We start from the raw sequence: 18722 nt of genomic DNA, 5'->3' as shown, positions 1-18722 counted from the left end.
CTTCCGCCAATGCCCCCGCCCATTGGTGGCCGCGCCTGCCAATCTCATCAAGCAACCAATCAGCGGCCCTGGGGGTGGTACCTTGGGCTGCGCTATTTTGGCTTTTTAACTACAACTCCCGTCACGCCCCGTGGTCTCATAGCGATCTATGGATGGCTGGACTACAATTCCCGTCATACCCCGCGGCCTCACGCGGGGGGCCTTCCACCTCGCCCTACCCCAGACCCCCACCTGCCCCTCAGGTTCCCAAAGTTCCCCGCCAGTATCAAGTCTAAACCCCCAAGTGCCCTCAAGGACGCCCTGGTGTCCCCCAAAATCTCTCCCCCTGCCCCACAGAACCTCGTTAAAGCCACTTCCGCGACTACAGCGCTCGTGCTGCCGCGAGCGTACAAGTCCCATCATTCCCCGCGCCCTAGACAGGCCCCATAGAGGCAGGGCCGCAGCTTCCCAAATCACCCGAGAGTCTTTTGAGGATCTCTTAAACGGCTCCTTTGTGAAATAGAGAAATTGAAAATTAAGAATCAAGCATTAAGAAAGGCTTTGACTAAAAGGGGAACTAATGAAACTATTGTTTACTATAATTTATGGTGCTTACAAGACCAGGAGGAGAGCAAGGCTATAAGGTGCAGTCCAAGCGCTAGAGTGTGCAAACAGGATGCAAGGACAAAGACACCACAGGATAAGGGGTTCCTCAGACCCCTGGGACCGGGAATACTGATATCAAAGTCGGGAAAACGACCAAAGGACTAAAGATAGAGAGCATGTGCAAGGAGGCAAGGTGAAAAGTTCAAACTGAGAGGAAGACTATTTACTTCATCCCAAAGACACTCAGAGGACCACCAGGACCTAAGAGGAATAATGCGCAGTTTCAAAGAGGCGTGGAACTAATTTCCATATGAAGCGGGGATACGCGATGAATATGTGTTAGGTGTATTGTGTATTCCTAGTTTGTAGAGAATAAAAGGAGAGGCGCAGGTCGCCAAAGGGGTGCCTATTTTTGGAGGAGCTATGCTCCATACACCTCAGCGCTGAATAAATACATACCTACTCTTATAACTTAGTTTTGTGGGTTATAGAGTGTTTTTCCGCTCATCAGAGTGGTGAGCCAGCCAAGAGATCCCTGTCTGGCTGCGTGCGTAGCTGAAGAGCGGATTCACTGGCACGACCCGAGACCTTCCCTGGAGGGACTCCGAACCTCGGCTCGCTCACTGCGGAGGCAAACAACGACCTGCTGGTATTGCGGATAAAACAGTATGTATTAAATATCAAGAACAGGGCTGCTAGTAAGTCGTCCAGAGACGTCTGGCACATAGCACAGTCCCGGTGGGTTTGCAAGCAGCCGGCCGAGGGGGCTGGAGACAGAGGGAGAGGGATCGATCGTGGCCGATAGCGCGGCCGATGGAGGCGTGTCACTGAGCTGATAGAGCAGCCCGCTGGCGACTCTGGGAGTGAATCGAGTAAACCCTTGTTTTTGCTGCTATTTTGTGTGACTGCTAAGTCCGGAAACGTTGAATTGTTGAGTGTGTCAGGGAGTGAGTGAGTGGTGAGACGTACCTTTGGTACGGAGCGAGTGCGGAGCTCTATCCGCGTTTCCGACCTCGGGTGATTGAGGCGGCCGGAGAACAGCGAAGTGACCGTGTCAGTGTGGGCCGAGTGCAAGTGTGAATGGAGAAGTAGTGTGCTTGAACACGGAGTGATTAGCATTCGTTTTGTTATAAATGTTATTCTATCTGTCCAATTTACCAAACAACAAGAATAAATTTAGCAACTTCTTTTTTTTAATAGTAGCAACTGTATATAAATTAATAAAATCAAATATGTTATGAATGAGCACAAGGGGCCATATTCCGGTTCAATTTTAGAGAATTTATTAATTATAAAAGACAAAGGCAAATGTCAGCGCTGGGTGGCAGGGAGTCCGTGCTCCGAAAAACTGCCACACTCCTTCCTAGAGTTCGTCTCTCTTAAGTCCTCCGGTCTCCGGGTACGTGATAGGCCTTGCACACGTTCTTCCGGTTGTTATGGTGTCTTCCGTCGTCTTTGCTGACCTCGCAGTACTCTTTGTTTCCCTGGGAATTACTGAGACGTCCGGTTATTGAGTCAAGCTTAAACAATCAGTAACCACCTACCTATCTGTTTACATAGTAACTAGACTGCATCGGGTTTCAAGGCTATCTATCTATCTATCACAACGAACCAAAAAGGCCTTCAATCTCTCACAATCCCCCCTTTTTCTATTTTCTTATTTTTGTTCGTTGTATCTTTGGAGTTCCCTTCAGCTGAGCTCTAGGTGGTCCTCAGTTCTTACGCTATTTAGGGGCTCATATTTTGCCCGTACCAGCATAAGGTGGGCAGCTTCCAATCTTCCTTTTACTACATTGATTAATTTGTTAAAAATGCAAGGACCAAACGTTAACCCAGTTATCAGTAAAATTAGGGGTCCCGCTATGGTTGATAAAAGAGTAGTTAGCCAAGGGGAGTGATTGAACCAGGATTCATACCAGCTTTGTTGAGCTTCTCTTTCTCTCTTACGTTGTTCCAGTTGTTTTCGAAGCTCAGCCATGGTATCTATAACTATACCAGTCTGATCCGCATATGTACAACATTCTTCCCGTAGGGCCACACATAATCCTCCTTGTTGTAAGAATAGAAGGTCTAACCCCCTACGGTTTTGTAATACTACTTCTGACAGAGATCTTACTGATTTTACTAAACCATCGATAGCCTTTTCAATTCTACTTAGATCTTCATCTACTGACATTCTTAGATCCTTCATCCCCTGTTGTTGATTTACTAGGGATGCTACTCCAGTTCCAACCCCAGCTCCCCCGATGCTTAACAGTATTGCTACAGTGAGGGCTGTGAATGGCTCTCTCTTGACTAAATGATGTTCCGGGGTGATATGCTGTTCATACACATACTCCTTTGGGTGATATGAGATTCGGGGGATAATTAGAACTTGTATGCAATACTCATGTGTCTTGTTAAAGTTGTTAATCGCTAGACACGGGGTAACTCCCAGAGTATTGCAAACCCATTTAGTATTTGCAGCTGGAATTATCCATGAGGCTGGTTTTCGGGGTTCAGTTATGGACATTTTTACTTGACAAAGGTGGTCCTTGTCCCTGGGTACATTGCCTATGCACCTGCTTTTTCCTCTTACTTGTGCCATTGATATTCCGGGAGTATTGTCCCTCCCCTTTTTCCACAAGCATTCCCTAGGGTTTGTCCCATTAATACGTTTTGATTTTGCAGCAGATCCCAAAGCCTCATAGAACGGTGGATTTACTATATAACACAACCAACAACCCTTGGTTAAATTCGGATAGGTGTTATTTAAGATCCCAAACGTGGCCTGCATTATTTTCCAGAGAGAATTATCTTTCGGGGTAGGTTGGGTTATGGGCCAGCTCAGAGGCTGATTCTCTTCTCTAGAAGTTTCGTTGGTTATCTCATTTGTATTGTTCCACCCTACTCCTTTTTCTCCGATTACTGGGTTGGGTCCTATGGCTATTGGGTCATGTGGGATGGATTCCTTCTTTATCAGAATATGCCCCCCTCTGTCTTTTCCGGGTTCCCATAGCCTCACTCCCCAGAACTTCCCTGTTAACCAAGCAGGATCTTGGGGTTGGGTGACGTTGAGGTAAATCCATTTACAATCTCCTGCATATGTTACTACCCCCGATGGATCTGTCCAGGGTTTTTTACATCCATGTGGACCCCTCTCTACCTTTAAGTATTTATCTGGATTCTCAACTTTCCATCCCAGGGAAATAGTTTCGCAACCCCAATATCCACAATAGAATTCTCCGGGATAATTACAGTATCCTTTTCCTGGATTCGATGCTGGGCACATGTAGATTACTCCTCTTGGTATTGACCAAGCACCCCCGGCACCCCATCTGTCAAACAATGGTTCTAGAGTTATATTGAAACTGGGAGCCCCTGAGGTAATCTGTGTTTGAATCGGTGCGTCTGGTCTCTCCCATTTTACTAAGGACCACTTAAAGGGTTCATGCGATGGTTCTGCCCCATATGTTAACATTACATTCATCCATATTATACATCCCCTTAGAACTAGGTGATATTCACTGCCAGAATAAATTTTTCTTTTTTATTTTTGCTCCTACTGTTTTTCCTTTGTTACCTCCTCTCAAACCCTGTTCCTTTGAGGTTTTGAGTGCTGTATTCATGCTTCTTTTATTCTGGCGGATCCCTCTTTCCCCACAACTCATCCCTCTGCCTCGCCCGTCCACTCGGTTGCTACGAGCCACGGGGTAAGCCATCTTCTCGGCAGCAAGGATGTTCTTCAGGGGCAGGATAGGCTCTTCTTTCCCACTTTCTCCTTTTGGAGTTCCAATTTATTCCCTTTAATGGTGGAATATCGCACCTGAGTTTCTTTTCTCTTTTTCGGCACTTTACCTCTAGGATGTCCACAACGAATGGAACAAAGGGCTCGTTAGGATGGCAACAATAAAGGTCAGGGTTTACTCCCTTTGAATATTCCTGCCACCAAGACGCAGATCCTACTTTCAACTCCCGCGCTGCTACCTTCTGGTTCAAGACCCAGGTAGTCAGCTCCCGTTGTTCTTCCCAACAGGGTTGACACACACTCCTAGGAGCCCTCCCTCTCTGGCAGTGAACCCACCACAGTTCTTTACAAATTTTACAAGAAAAATACACAAACGGATAACAGTTACAATCTAACCAGCTACACTTTACTCTTATGTCCCTATGATCTATGTGCCCTTTTCCATTCCACAATTGAGATTTATATTCTAGTCTAATAGGTCGATAATAGGGTTGTTGAGCAAAATCTTCTAAATATTTACAGTATCCAGGGGGCTCTGAGTGTCCGATTAATTCTTTTTGCAACACCCAGTTTTCCCCCACCCAAATGTCTCCTGAGTCCATTCGGCAATATCTTGAAGTTTAGGTATCCCGGTATTCCTCAGGATTGTGTTTTTCTCTTTAGAGTCAACTTCAAATCCCCAGCTGTGCCCTTTACTTCCCAACCAGAGTCTTTAGCGAACTTGGATGGGTCCACTGGTCCTTTTATTCGGCTCGCGTGGGTCCACCCTCTTTCCGCGGTTCGTACTGCTGTATCCGTTGTGAGCAACACCAGGTAAGGCCCTTCCCACTTGGGTGTTATTGGATTTTCTTTCCAATTCCGGATCAATATCCAATCTCCGGGCTGCACCTGGTGTAATGCAAGATCCAGTGGTGGTTTCTGGGCCCACATTCCTTTTTCCCACAGTTGTTTCTTAAACTTCATCAGGGTTACTAGGTACTTGTTAATGTATTGTTCACTAAGGTTTGGGTTAGTCTGTACCCCTTGTAAATTATATGGCATACCATATAACATTTCATATGGGGAAAGCCCCACGTCTGCTCGTGGTTGAGTTCGGATATTTAACAAGGCCAGTGGGATGCATTTTACCCATGATAACTTAGTTTCTAATACTAGTTTAGTAAGTTGTTTCTTTATTTCTCCATTCATTCTCTCTACTCTACCTGAACTTTGGGGATGCCAAGGGGTATGCTGTTCCCATTTTATTCCTAATGCATCTGCCAATTCTTGTGTTATTTTGGATGTGAAGTGGGGCCTTTTATCAGAGTCAATGGTTTCAGGTACCCCATATCTAGGGACTATTTCCTCCAACAGGGTCTTTACAACCGTCCGTGCTGTTTCCCTTGCTGTTGGAAAGGCTTCCACATAGTGGGTGAGGTGATCTACTATTACTAAAAGGTATTTGATCCTTCCTACTTTTGGCAATTCAGTAAAGTCTATTTGTAGATTTGCAAAGGGTCTTTTTGCCAATGGTCTTCCCCCATGAGGTAGCTTCCTAAGGTTACTCCGGTTCACTCGTAAACAGATGGGGCATCTTTTAGTAATATGCTTGGCCATATCGTGGAGCCCGATACTTATAAACCTAGTGGCAAAATGATCCACTAACCCTTGGGCTCCCCAATGTGTTTTCTGATGTAGTTTGTATAATATTTGTTGGGCCACTGCCCTGGGTAACACTTCCCATCCATCCTCTAATACCCATTTTCCTGACTCCTCTTTAACTCCCATTTTCCTCAACTTTTCTTTTTCTCCGTTGGTGAAAATTAGGTTAGTCTCTTCCTTATTGTGTACTCTCTTGTTCTCTTGCCCCCCTTTTTCTTTTAGGACCATTTCCTTCATCGCTGCCCGTTTTGCTTCTTGGTCTGCAGCGTTATTTCCTCTACTTCTGAGGTCTATGCTCCGTTGGTGTCCTTTGAGATGAACCACAGCCACCTTCTTAGGTCCCCTTAAAGCTTGTAGTATTTCAATTATTAGTTTTTGGTGCTCTAGGTCTTTTCCCTGCGAATTGATCAAACCTCTTTCTTCCCATAATTTTCCAAAGGTATGAACTACCCCAAATCCGTATCTGGAATCAGTGTATATCGTTCCCTCTTTTCCCTTGAGGAGTTTTAAGGCTCTTAATATAGCATATAGCTCACATGCTTGTGCAGACCAGGACTTATCCAAAGTGCCTGCTTCTATTACTTGCAGGTCTGGACCTCCTACGATTGCATATCCTGATCTTCTTTTTCCTTCTATTACTCTAGAGGATCCATCTACGAATAACCTTTTGCCCTCCTCTAATTCCTTCTCCTCCAGATCAGGCCTAATTTTTGTTTGTTCTTCTATGGTAATTATACAGTCGTGGGTTAAAGGCTCATACTCTGGTTCCTCGTATAAAAAGGCAGCTGGGTTTTGTAATATGGTAGTCTCTAGGGTAAAATTGGGTGCCTCTATTAAAATTCCTTCATATTTTAAAAGCCTTGCGTCAGAGATCCATTTGTCTGCCTTCTGCTGCAGTACACTCCGAATGTTATGGGGAGACATTACTCTGAGACTACCGTTAAAGGTGATTTTTCTAGCTTCTTCCACTAATAGAGCACATCCTGCTACAATTTGCAAACATGTGGGCCACCCCCTGCTTACCGGATCTAAAATTTTTGACAAATAAGCAACTGGCTTCTTTTTCCCTGCCCAATCCTGAGTAAGCACCCCGAATGCGACCCCCTCTTCTATATTCACAAACAAAGAGAATGGTCTTTTTAGATCCGGAAGGCTCAGGACTGGGGCATGGATCAAATTTTCCTTTAATTCTTGGAACTTGTCCGTGTCTTCTGGGTTCCATTTCATCAGCCCTTCCTGTGCTAATTTCTGATACAGGAATCTGGCTTTGCTACTGTAATTTTCAATCCACTGCCTACAGTATCCAGTGAGTCCCAAAATCTGACGAATTTGTCTCTTATTCTTTGGTATTGGTAGTGACACAATTGCTCGGATCCTTTCAGGGTCTATTTTCTTTTCTCCTCTTTTTTTTTTTTTTTTTTTTAAGTAATGTCCCAAATACGCATTCCCTCCCTCCTAATCATATTCTTTTCCTCTGCGGTAAATAAAATATTTAGAATGGGCTGTAACTCTTCCCATGTGTACATGTTTGGGCCTAAAAATTGATCCACTCTCTCCGCCACTCCCAGTGGATCCTCTAATAAGTGTCCCATCTCCTTTTTAAAGTCTCTAACATCTCCCGAACTAAGGGGTACTGATATAAATCCTATTCCTGCCTGTGGACCCCCCCCTTGGCATCTCCCTCAGAGGATACAACCCTTTCCGAGCCCCGCTCCGAGTTGTCGGGCCGGTGTAGTCTGATTGGTCTGAATCAGATTCCTCCCCTGGGGGTGCATTAGGACCCGCTGCTTCCTGCGCTTGGGGAGGAGGCACATACGGGGGAGGGGCTATAATCGTCTCCTCGGCCCGACTTCCCTTTCTCTTTTCTTTATTTTTCTTGGATTTCTCAGTTAGCTTAAAAATAAATACTTCTGGGCGGCCTACCCACACCTTTGCGTACTCACTCTCCTCTATACAAAAAGGTTTCTTTGTATTCACCCAAATATTTAGTTTTTGTTTCACCCAGTCCTCAGAGGACCCAAATATTGGCCAAAACACATTTTTTGAAATTTCCTTTCCACCCCGCACCTCCACACAATAATGTATCATCCTAGCCTTATCTTTTCCTTCCGTATTTGGAAAATGTTCCCAATTATCTAATAAAAACCCTAAGGGACTATCTCTTGGTACGGGTGGAAGTTTAATCTCTGCAGGAGGCTTACTCTTCCCCTGCCCCATTTCTTCCGGAGTACCTTCACTCGCACACAAAATATCGCTTTCGCTTCCCCTGTTTCGTGGCCCAAGCCCTCGCGGGTCAGTGGGAACCGCACTACTAAGGGTCCGCACTCGCTTGGGGAATCCGGCTGCCAGTTCCCCTCTCACACACACATCGAGTCACCGTACTCCGGGATCCCGACCCCGCCCGAACGGATCCCGTATACTTACGCGTCCTGCTTCTTCGTCCGGACTTTCTGCACAAATTTTAAGGGGTCTGCCGGGCCCTCTTCCCTTTGCCTTTGCCTTTTAGGGTTTTAGGTTCGTCGGTCGAGGCGAGAGAGTGAGCTCCCGTCCCCCGGGACCACCAACAAAGGTGGGGCGCGCCTTCCCGCAAGGGGAAACCCCCCCCCCCCCCCCAGTCTCGATCCGAGTCACGGCACCAAATTGTTATGAATGAGCACAAGGGGCCATATTCCGGTTCAATTTTAGAGAATTTATTAATTATAAAAGACAAAGGCAAATGTCAGCGCTGGGTGGCAGGGAGTCCGTGCTCCGAAAAACTGCCACACTCCTTCCTAGAGTTCGTCTCTCTTAAGTCCTCCGGTCTCCGGGTACGTGATAGGCCTTGCACACGTTCTTCCGGTTGTTATGGTGTCTTCCGTCGTCTTTGCTGACCTCGCAGTACTCTTTGTTTCCCTGGGAATTACTGAGACGTCCGGTTATTGAGTCAAGCTTAAACAATCAGTAACCACCTACCTATCTGTTTACATAGTAACTAGACTGCATCGGGTTTCAAGGCTATCGATCTATCTATCACAACGAACCAAAAAGGCCTTCAATCTCTCACAAAATATATTAAATATACATATTTAAAAAGATGCAAAATTTGGCAGTGAGTAATATTCAGTATCGTTAAGGTTCGTATAAAGCATGAGCAAAACCGACCGGGGATATGGAGAGGGCCCCACCCTTCCTCACGTATCAAACAATCAAACCAAAAATCCCACTTATATACTATATGCTAATACATATTAATACAGAACTTTCTGGAAAACTCCTCCTAGTTTCTGTTCCTAAAATCTACATCACTATATTGTGCTGTGCATGCTTTACTAGTTGTTAGGGGTCTCATCCTTTTGGAGGATTTATTTCTGACGAAGGCTCTTTGTCTTCATCAGTGTCCATTATGTAACCTCACAGGTAGCTTGGTGTTATGTAATTTCAAGTTCCATGCCTGGAGTAATCCCAATTTGGCCCAGTCCAAGGTCAAAATTTTTATTTCTAGATGTGGCTTATCAAACCTACATCCTTCTACTCCCACCTAACATCTGAGGGAGTCCATCTGCTTTTTCCTCACTATTTCCTTTCTTTGCTTTGTAACAATTGTTTTCTATTAATACAAGTACAATTTTGCCACTATAGTTATGATTTAGGTAGGACGAATCACATTTATTACAGTTTTAATTGTGGATAGACAAATTGAAGGAGTCTCCTCAAGGAGTGGTTTGGACTTGATCCCTGGGAATTTATTGATCCAATTAGTGACTGGATAGAAAGAGGGAACAAACGGGTCTATCTAGGAGGGATTTACTAAACCTCTGCAGGGAGGTTGGTAGCCTTGAGCTGGGAACAACCTGCAGTAGAAACTCTGGGTGTTCCAGAGAGAGTGAATGGGATATCTTGTTTCTGTGGGAGATTTAGAACAGTCAGAGGATCAAGGGGTTGGAATCTGGCATGGGTTTTATTACAGTGTGGAGACTGTGAAGTACATTGGTATTGTTGCTCTAGGAGCCAGCAGGGTGTATGCCCCAAGCATAAATTGAAAAACTATCCTAATCAATGTTGAACCTAAAATTCTGAAGCTAGTGTATGGCAAGTCACATTGGGTGTCCATGGATTGGAGTTGTGTGGGGGAAGAAAACTGGGAAAAAATAGTGAAACTGTATGAGGTAAAGTTTGGGTGGAAACAAGACAAGACAAGAAGGAGAAGATTATGGGAACTGGACAAAATAAAGAGATCCCTAAGGCCAGTCCATTGGGCTGTATTATTGCACATTGGAAAGATGTTTCTGGACAAGGAGGCACAGAAAACAAAATAGACCTTATTAGATTCTGTAAAAACTGGTGGCCTTTATATAAATTGGATGAGGGAGCGAAGTGGCCACCAACTGGAACTTTGGATTATAACACGCTCTTGCTATTTCTTAGCAGGGAAGGGCAGTGGACAGCGGTAGCATATGCAGATATGTTTTTCTCTCTTAGAAATCACACCGAATGGCAGAGGGATTGTGAGCTCAGGGCTCCATCTGACCCTCTGGTATTGGCCATAGAGAAGAAGACCAAGAGAGGAAAGCTTAAGCAGTGTTGTTCAGCCTGCAGTACAGGGCAAAAATGCACAAAATGTGGTAAGGTTTATCAGACTGTGGCCCAGGAACAAGATCTGGCAGATGATTTGCTCAGGTCTCCCCACATAAGACAGGAGAGAGATGAGGATGAGGATGGAAACTCAGAGGTACCATCAGCCCCAGCCCAAATTCTTTCCAAATCCTCCCAGGATCCCTCAGAACTCCCCCTAAAATCCCCCCAGAACCCCCCAAGTTACCCATACCCCTCCCCGAAGTCTCTCAGGACTCCCCTAAATCCCCTCAGGACACTGTAAAACCCCTTCAAAACCCCTCAGTTCCCCCCAGCATACCCCAAAATACCCCCAGGACACTCCAGATCCCCCCAGTCCTCCCCAATCCCCCAGATTCCTCCCAGATCCTCAAAATCCTCCCCAGAACCCCCTAAATTCCCCCTAAAATCCTTCCCAACCCCCCAAATTTCTTCCACATCCCCTGAATTCATCCCAGAACCCCGCAAATTCCCCTAGCTTCCTCCCAAAATTGCGCAATGACCCTCAGAATTCCTCCAAAATCCCCCCAAATTCCTCCCAAACTCCCAAAATTCCCCCAGACTCCTCCCAGGTTCACCACAGGACCCCCTAAATTCCCCCAGCTTTCTTCCAAATTGTGGAATTACCTTCAGAACCCCCTAAATTCCCCCAAAACCTCCCCCAAGATCCTCCAAATTCCCCCCAAATGCCCCCAGCCCTGGTTCCCCTCCCCAGCTGTTAATCAAGGCCCTGTGCAAAGCCTGGGAGGTGGAGCTGCAGACACCACGCCCACCCAGCTAAGCCCCACCCCTTCCTCAACCCCTTGGCTAAGTAATTCCCCACCTAATTAACCTGTCAATCAGTTAAGGCAAGGCCAGGAGGAGGAGGCTCAGGATTGGCTGGAACAGGCTTGGATGGGTGTGGATTCCTCAGGGGGAAGGGGGCGTGGTCTCAGTTTTGGCCACATCCCCTTTTCCTGGTGCTTGGTGCCCCCGACAGGCCATGCTGATTGGTCACAGCTCTGAGGATGTGCGTGGGTGTTGGAGGTGTTGGCCAATCAGAGTGTGAGGTGGATGGGGCTTAAAGGGGTGGGGCTTGGGTGGGTCTCCCAATTTCCATGTCTGGGGTTTCTGATCCCACAAAATTTCCCTTTTTGGGGTCCCCCTAATGCCCAAAATCCCCCAAAAATAATTTTTTGCGATCCCCTGACACCTCAAAATCTTTCTACATCCCTCCAGAAATCCTTTTGGGGACCCCCCCGGTACGCAAAATCCCTTCAAATCCCCTCAAAATCCTTTTCCGGGTTCCCCCAGTGCCTGAAATTCCTTGAAACCTTCCCAGAATTGATTTTTGGAATTTTTTGGATCCTTCCAAAATTCCTTTTTGGGGTTTCTGATCCCCCCTAAATCCCTTTTTGGAGTCCCTCAGGTGGCCAAAATCTTCCCAAAATCATCTTTTGGGATCTTTTGACACCCAAAATCCCCCAAAATCCCTCAAAATTCCTTTTTGGGGTCCCCCAAATCCTCCAAAGTCCTCCCAAAATTCACTTCTTGGGGTCCCCTGATGCCCAAAATTCCTCCAGAGTTGTTTTTTTGGATGTTTTTATTTTCCAAATCTCTCCCACAATCCTTTTTTGGGATATTGTGATGCCCTAAATTCCCCTTTTGGGGTCCTCCTAGTAACCAAAATTCCCCCCAAAATTACTTTTTTGGGATCTTTTGACAGCGCAAATCCCTCAAAATCCCTTTTTGTGGTCCCTCAAATCCCTTCAAATGCCCCCAGAGTTCTCTTTTTGGGGTCTCCCTGATGCCCAAAAGCCCTCCAAAATTCTTTTCGGGATCCTTTGATTCTCCAAATTCGCCCAAAACCCCACCATGGTGTGGGCAGGGTAAAGCAGTGGGCGTGGCCAGGGTGAGATGGGTGTGTGTCCATGGCAAAAGGGGGCGTAACCACCGTGGAAAGGGGTGTGGTCACTGGCAACGGGGTATGGAAATTGTTAAAGGGGCGTGGTCCCATCGGAAATGGGCGTGGTCACAAGATAAAAGTGGCCCGGCCTGAGCTCCTCACTCTCACAGGAAGCTTCCTGCTTGCTTTGCACCTGCTGCTGAGGCCCCAACCACCCTGAAGAGCCTGATCCAGGTATAAGGGAGGGGCTGGGGGGATTTGTGGGGAATTTGGGGGATTTTTGGGGTAATTTTGGGGTAACTTTTGGGATTTTAGGGAAGAATTGGGGGGGGGGGGGGATTTGGAGGCCTTTTGGAGGAATTAGGGGAGTTTGGAGGGTCCTGGGGGAATTTGGGGGGACATAGGGATTTTGGGGGGTCATGAGGGGATTTTTTCGGAACTATTTGGGAGGGATTTCAGGGAATATTTTGGGGGGATTTGGGGATTTTTAGGAGGAATTATGGAATTAGGGAGTCCTGAGGAAAACTGGGGAAAATCTGGGGTGATTCTGGGGAGATTTGGAGGATTTTTTGGGGGGAATTTGGGGTGTCCTCGGGCAGTTTTGGGGAAATTTGGGAGGATTTTGGGGGATCCTGGAGGGATTTTTCAGGAAGATTTTGCGGGGACCTTGGGGGAATTTAAGGATTCTAGGGACTTTGGGAATGTTGGGGTGTCCTGGGGAAGTTTTGGGAAGGATTTTGGGGATTTTTGGGGAAATTCTGGGGGGGACTTTGGGTGGGTTTTGGGGATTTTTTTGGGGGGGGAAGTTTTGGAATTGTGGGGGAATTTGGGGAGGTTTTAGTGAAACTTGGGGGGGGACATTGGGGATTTTGGGGAAATTTGGGGATTTTTGTGGTGTCCTGGGGGGATTGTGGGGCTGTGGGACTCAAAGTTTTTGGGATTTTTGGGTCTGGGAAAGAATTTTGGGGTCATTTTGGGGCGGACTGGGGGGGTTTTGTGTTCCTGGGTTCAGTTTTTGAGGGGAATTTGGGCGCTTTGGGGTCCTTGAGTTCATTTTCTGTGGTGAATTTGGGAGTTTTGGGGGGTGAATTTGGATATTTTTGGGGTCCCTGAGTTGATGTTTTGGGGTTCCAGGAGGGTTGGTGGACTGTGGGGGGGCTCTGGGCACAGTTCCTCCCCATCCTGGCCCACCTGGCCAGCTCAGGGAGAAGCTGGAGCAGCTGCAGTCACACCTGGGCAGGGAGGAGAGCACCAGGACAGCGGCCAGGTATCCCATAATAGTCTGTGGCTTGTCTCAAATTATCTCAAATAGCCAAATCCAGCCCAAAAAAACCCAAATCCTGCCCAAAATTATCCCCAAAAAACCCAAACTCCCAGTCAGATGTCCCAAAATAGTCCCTGAGTTATCCCATAATAGTCTCTGAATTATCCCAAATCATCCCAGAATTATCCCAGAAACCCAAAAATACCCAAATCAGGCCCAAAACCCCAAAATAATCCTAAAATCTCCTAAATCCAGCCAAAACTTCTCCCAAAAAGTCATTCCAAAGACCCAAAATTATCCCAAAACCCCCATATCCCAGCCAGGTGTCCTATAATAATGCCAAATCCCTCCCAAAAATACCCCAGAATTGCCACAAAAACACTAAAATAAGCAAATCTAGACCAAAATTACCCCAAATCCCAGCCAGATTTCCCATAATAGTCCCAAAATTCACCCTAAAGTACCCAAAATCCAGCCCAAGAACCCCAAATATCCCAAAATCCCCCAATTCTTCCCTGACGCCCCCATTTCCCCCGAAAATCCCCATTTTCCCCAAAATCTCTTAATTTCCCTCATGTCCCTCATTTCCCCCAAAATTTCCCCCCCTTTTTCTCCATTTTTTCCATTTTCCCCTAAAAACTCCCATTTTTCTCCATTTTTTCCCTGTTTTTCCCCATTTCCCTGCGTATTTCCCCTTTTCCCTAAAACCTCCCATTTTTTTGTGTATTCCCCCGTTTTTCTCAAAATCCCCATTTTTTCCCTGAATTTCCCTCCATTTTCCCCCAAATCCCCCATTTTTCCCCCGACTTTTCCAAAATCCCTCCTTTTCCCAAAATCCCCATTTCCCTCCCATCCTGCCCCCTTTTTTTCCAAAATCCCCTTTGTTTTTTCCCAATATCCTTGTTTATCCCCCATTTTATCAGTTTTTCCCCCAAATCCCCGTTTTTTCCCCCATTTTCCCAAAATCCCAGATTTTCACCAAATTTCCCCCATTTTTCCCAAAATCCCCCACTTTCCTCATTTTTTCATTTTCTCCTATTTTTCTCCATTCCCCTCAGTTTTCAAAATATTACTGTTTTTTCCAAAAAATCCCAGTTTTCCCTGTTTTTTCATCCATTTTTCCCCAGATCCCCATTTTCCACCCCTTTTTGCCCAAAATCCCCATTTTTCACCCATTTTTCTCTCTCTTTCTCAGGCTGTGTATGGCCCAGGCAGGGCTGAGTGCGTATTTGGAGTCCCTGAACTGGGTTCAGAAGCTCAAGGGGGACTTCTCAGAAACCTCAAACTTGGCCCCAAAATAGGCTTTGAAATCGGCCCTGAAATCAGAACAGAAATTGGACCTGAAATTGGAACCAAAAGCAGAACCAAAACTGGCACCAAAAGCGGCCCCGAAGGCATTCCCAAATCGGCCCCGAAATTGGAACTGAAATCGGACCTAGAGCAGCTTGGGCGGCAGCTCCAGAAAGAGAGGGCCGGAGTGGGGAGTGATGGGATTTTGGGGCATTTTGAGAATTTTTTTGGGGATAGATTTTGGGTATTTGGGGCCATTTTGCGGGGGATTTGGGGTAAATTTTGGAGTTTTTAGGGTCGTTTATTGGGATTTAGGGTAATTTTGGGTTGTTTTGGGGTCTTGTTAGGGGTTTTTGAAGTCATTTTTTGGGGCAGTTTTGGGGATTTGGGGTCATTTTTGGGGGTGGATTTGGGGTTTTTGAGGTCCTTTTGGGAGGATTTTGGGTAATTTTTTGGCTTTCTCAGGTCATTCTTTATGAGGGGTTTTGGGGCAATTTTTCTGGTTTTTGGGTGGGTTTTGGGGTAATTTCTGGGGTTTTTTAGCCAATTTTGGGGGGATTTGGGGATTTTTGGGGCCATTTTTGGGTGTTTTGGGTATTTTTTGGGGGTGTTTTGGGTCATTTTTCGGCAGGATTTGGTTGATATTCGGGGTGATTTCGGGTGGTTTTTTGGAATAATTTGGGGTGATTTTGGGGGAAATGTTGGGTGATTTTTGGAGTGATATTGGGTGATTTTGGCCCTTCCAGGTCCAGCAGCACCTGTGATTCCTCATGGCCACCAGTAGGGAGTGCCTTCAAGGACTGCACCCTCTGCAGGAGGAGGTGGGGATAGCACCAGTATAGACCGGTACAGACCAGTGCAGTCCAGTATGGACCTGTACAGACCAGTATGGACTGGTATTCACCAGTATAGAGCAATACAAACCAGTATGCACCGGTATATACTACTGTGGACGGGTACAGCCCTGTATGGACCAGCATGGACCAATACGGACCAGTAACACCTCAGTGCCCTCCCAGTCCTTCCCAGTATATCCCAGTCTAACCCCTCTCTCTGAATGTCTGCAGGTTGTAGCCATGGCCCAGGGCTCTGCCCCTCCCCCACTGGAAGCATTCAAACTGGAAGCATTGGAAGAGCCCCACCGCTGCCCTGGGACCCCTCACCCACTGCATGAAATGGGGAGGGAGCTGGGGGTGGAGCAAGTGGGGGAGGGGCAGGGCCTGGGCTGGGGGAGGGGCCTGAAGGGGGGAGAAGACTAAGGTGGGGGAAGGGCCTAAGGGGAGAAGGAGGGTCTTACATAAGGGGAGAGGCCTGAAAGGGGGAGGCACCTAAAGGAAGAAGAAAGGGCTTAAGGAGGGGGAAGAGTCTAAAGAAAGGGGAGGGGCCTGAACTAAAAGGGAGGGGCTTAGGGTGAGAAGTGTGAGGGGGAGGGGCTCCACCCCCCATAAAGGTCCCAGAAGGTTCTGATGGGTTGGGGAAAAAAGAAACTGTGAAGGGGGCAATGTTGGATTTCCCCTGGTCTCTCTGACCTGCCTCAGCTAGCTGGGGTCAGAGAGAAAGGGGATTTTTTATCCGGCATGGACAAAGGCAAAATATTAGAGGAGGCTCTCCTTCCCGGGATGATCCAAGTTTATTGTCCTGAAGAGTTCGAGGGAGAAGAGAGAGAGCATGGGAAACGCAGGGTATTTTCAATCCCAACTCAAGGGCGGAGGAACCCCAGGTCACAGCCACTCAGGGCTGGCCAGGGGGAAAGAGGAGGGGTTAAGGGAAGGGGAGAACCACGCTACAAACCGAGAGGGGAAACAGAACAAACCATCCTCAGTGCAACACAAAACCATAACTGTGCATTACAACACCTGGTATCATTTTGGGTGATGAACCCGTATCTATTTTTCACATTGAACCACTTCACTGCCCCCGAAACTTTCGTGGCAACGACTCTTTTACTTAAGCCAGCGAGTTTGTGTTCGTGGCTGTGCTGTTGCCGGACGTGCTGCTGCTGGCAAAGCTGTCGCTGGCTGCGCCGGCAGCACACGCGAGGGGGCAGCACGGGTGGTGCACAGTGCATGCAGTGCTATGGGGGCGGCGGCGCGGCCGGCGCTGTTGCCCGTGCCGGGGCCAGCGGGGCGAGGCGGCGCGCTTCAGGTGGTGCTGTGAGCTGCGCTGAAGCTCCCTGGGCAGACCTCTGCTCCCGGCTCTCCTTTCCCCCTTTGGCTTGGAGCCGACGACGTTGCCGAGGGCCGCCCCGGCCGGATGGCGGCGGGGGGGGGCGGGGCGTGAGTTTTCGGCGGCAGCGGCAACTGTAGCTGTTCGGCACGGCTGCGGCTGATGAGGGCGGCGGCACTCGCCGCCCGCGCCGCGTCTCGCGGAGCCCTGACAACCGAGGCGAACATGCTCGGTACAGACTTCACCGGCTTCACAAAGCTTCCCAAGATGTGTGGGCTGTGCTGTAATTTGCCAGCTGAGGACGGCGCCTCCACCCACACCACCTCTGCTTCTGGAACTGGGACCGCGGAAAGCAGAGGGTGGGCCGTGCCTGAGGGCAGGGTCCCGAACGGGAGCGGAGGGACCCGACGCGGGAAGGGGCGGAAGGGGAGACCCCGTGTCTGCAGCCACGGGGTCTCCGCCGTCTTGGGCGCACGAGGGCGGCCACGTGGCCGCGACCACGCAGCGGGAGCCAGCCTGTGCAGCAGGGCTAAGGACAGGAACGCTTGGAGAAGAAAACTTTTCCTGCAGGAAAAATAGGAGAGGGGTTGTAGGGACATGAGGAGGGGGGACACAGAGGAGAGGTGTTTGACTGGGATTTTGCATTTCTCGAACATGCATCAGGACTCTTAACACATAAAACAATCATATGAAACAAACAACAAAATTTCAGCACTTCTGAGTCCTCACCAGTCTGTAGCTCTCTCCAAACTTCTTCCAAAAAGTCATCCTTTAGAAATAAGTCCCATGAAGCCTAAGGAAAATGCTCAAACAACCAGTGTGTGCAAAACACCTCAAATCCCCCTATGACAATTTAGAATTTTTGCAATGAAGAGTCTTTTTAAGTTAGAGGTTGATTTTCTGCCGTGGGTAGTTGATTCCTGCTTGCATCTCAACCCAAGTCTTTTCCCAGCACTGGGGTATAAATGAAGAAAAGGCCAAGGAGCATCCCAAAATTTTAAACTCACCGAACTGGTATAAAAAACTCTCAGGGGGGCAGCTGGATGCTATGAAAGAATAGATGTCCCTGTACAATGTGCCATTTCTTGCAGTCTGGGTAGCTGTTGGGATGGTGTTTGCAGGTAAAGAAGCAGGAAGGGCCTTTGCAAGGGTTCCACAGAGATGTTTATTTCAACTACATGCGTGTACAGCCTAAGAGTCGGGGCAAAAGGCCTTGTAATAAGGGTCCAGGTTAAGTACACGGGATGAACGGGGGGGAGAAGAGATATCAGGGAACAAGTACCAGGGGACATAGGGGCAGTACGGGGGGGAATTAGGCCATGAGAACCACCCGGGTAACAGGGTGGGAGTGAGCAAAAGACTGAGGGACAGGGAAGGGACATGGGCTGACCCAGGGAACAGAACGGGGCTTGAGATTGTGAGAGGACAGCTGAGTCAGGGCACTTGTGTCTCCCTAACTGGGAATGCCTTTTAGTGTTTCCACACGTGCCCTCCCCTTCCTAGGTGCCAGAACATCCCTGGCACCATTCCAGGAGTCAGGGCTCTCCCTTGTGGGCGAGAGCCACCATGACAGT

General features: G+C 47.8%; 1 long non-coding RNA gene across 2 annotated transcripts; it reads left to right on the top strand.

The window, feature by feature from the left end:
- Positions 1 to 1162: 1162 nt before the first annotated feature.
- LOC134053062 (uncharacterized) lies at positions 1163 to 15335 on the top strand. Of its 2 annotated transcripts, XR_009933923.1 has the most exons (4): positions 1163 to 1251; positions 12599 to 12662; positions 13563 to 13695; positions 14888 to 15335. It is a non-coding gene; the product is annotated as an uncharacterized LOC134053062 (long non-coding RNA). The 2 variants fall into 2 exon arrangements; XR_009933922.1 differs by lacking the exon at positions 1163 to 1251 and having other exon boundaries at positions 12576 to 12662.
- Positions 15336 to 18722: the final 3387 nt, after the last annotated feature.

The sequence above is a fragment of the Cinclus cinclus genome, chromosome 24, assembly GCF_963662255.1.
Source record: "Cinclus cinclus chromosome 24, bCinCin1.1, whole genome shotgun sequence".
Lineage (NCBI taxonomy): Eukaryota > Metazoa > Chordata > Aves > Passeriformes > Cinclidae > Cinclus > Cinclus cinclus.
Note: the sequence above shows the minus strand (reverse complement) of the source record. Positions and strands in the feature narration are given on the sequence as shown.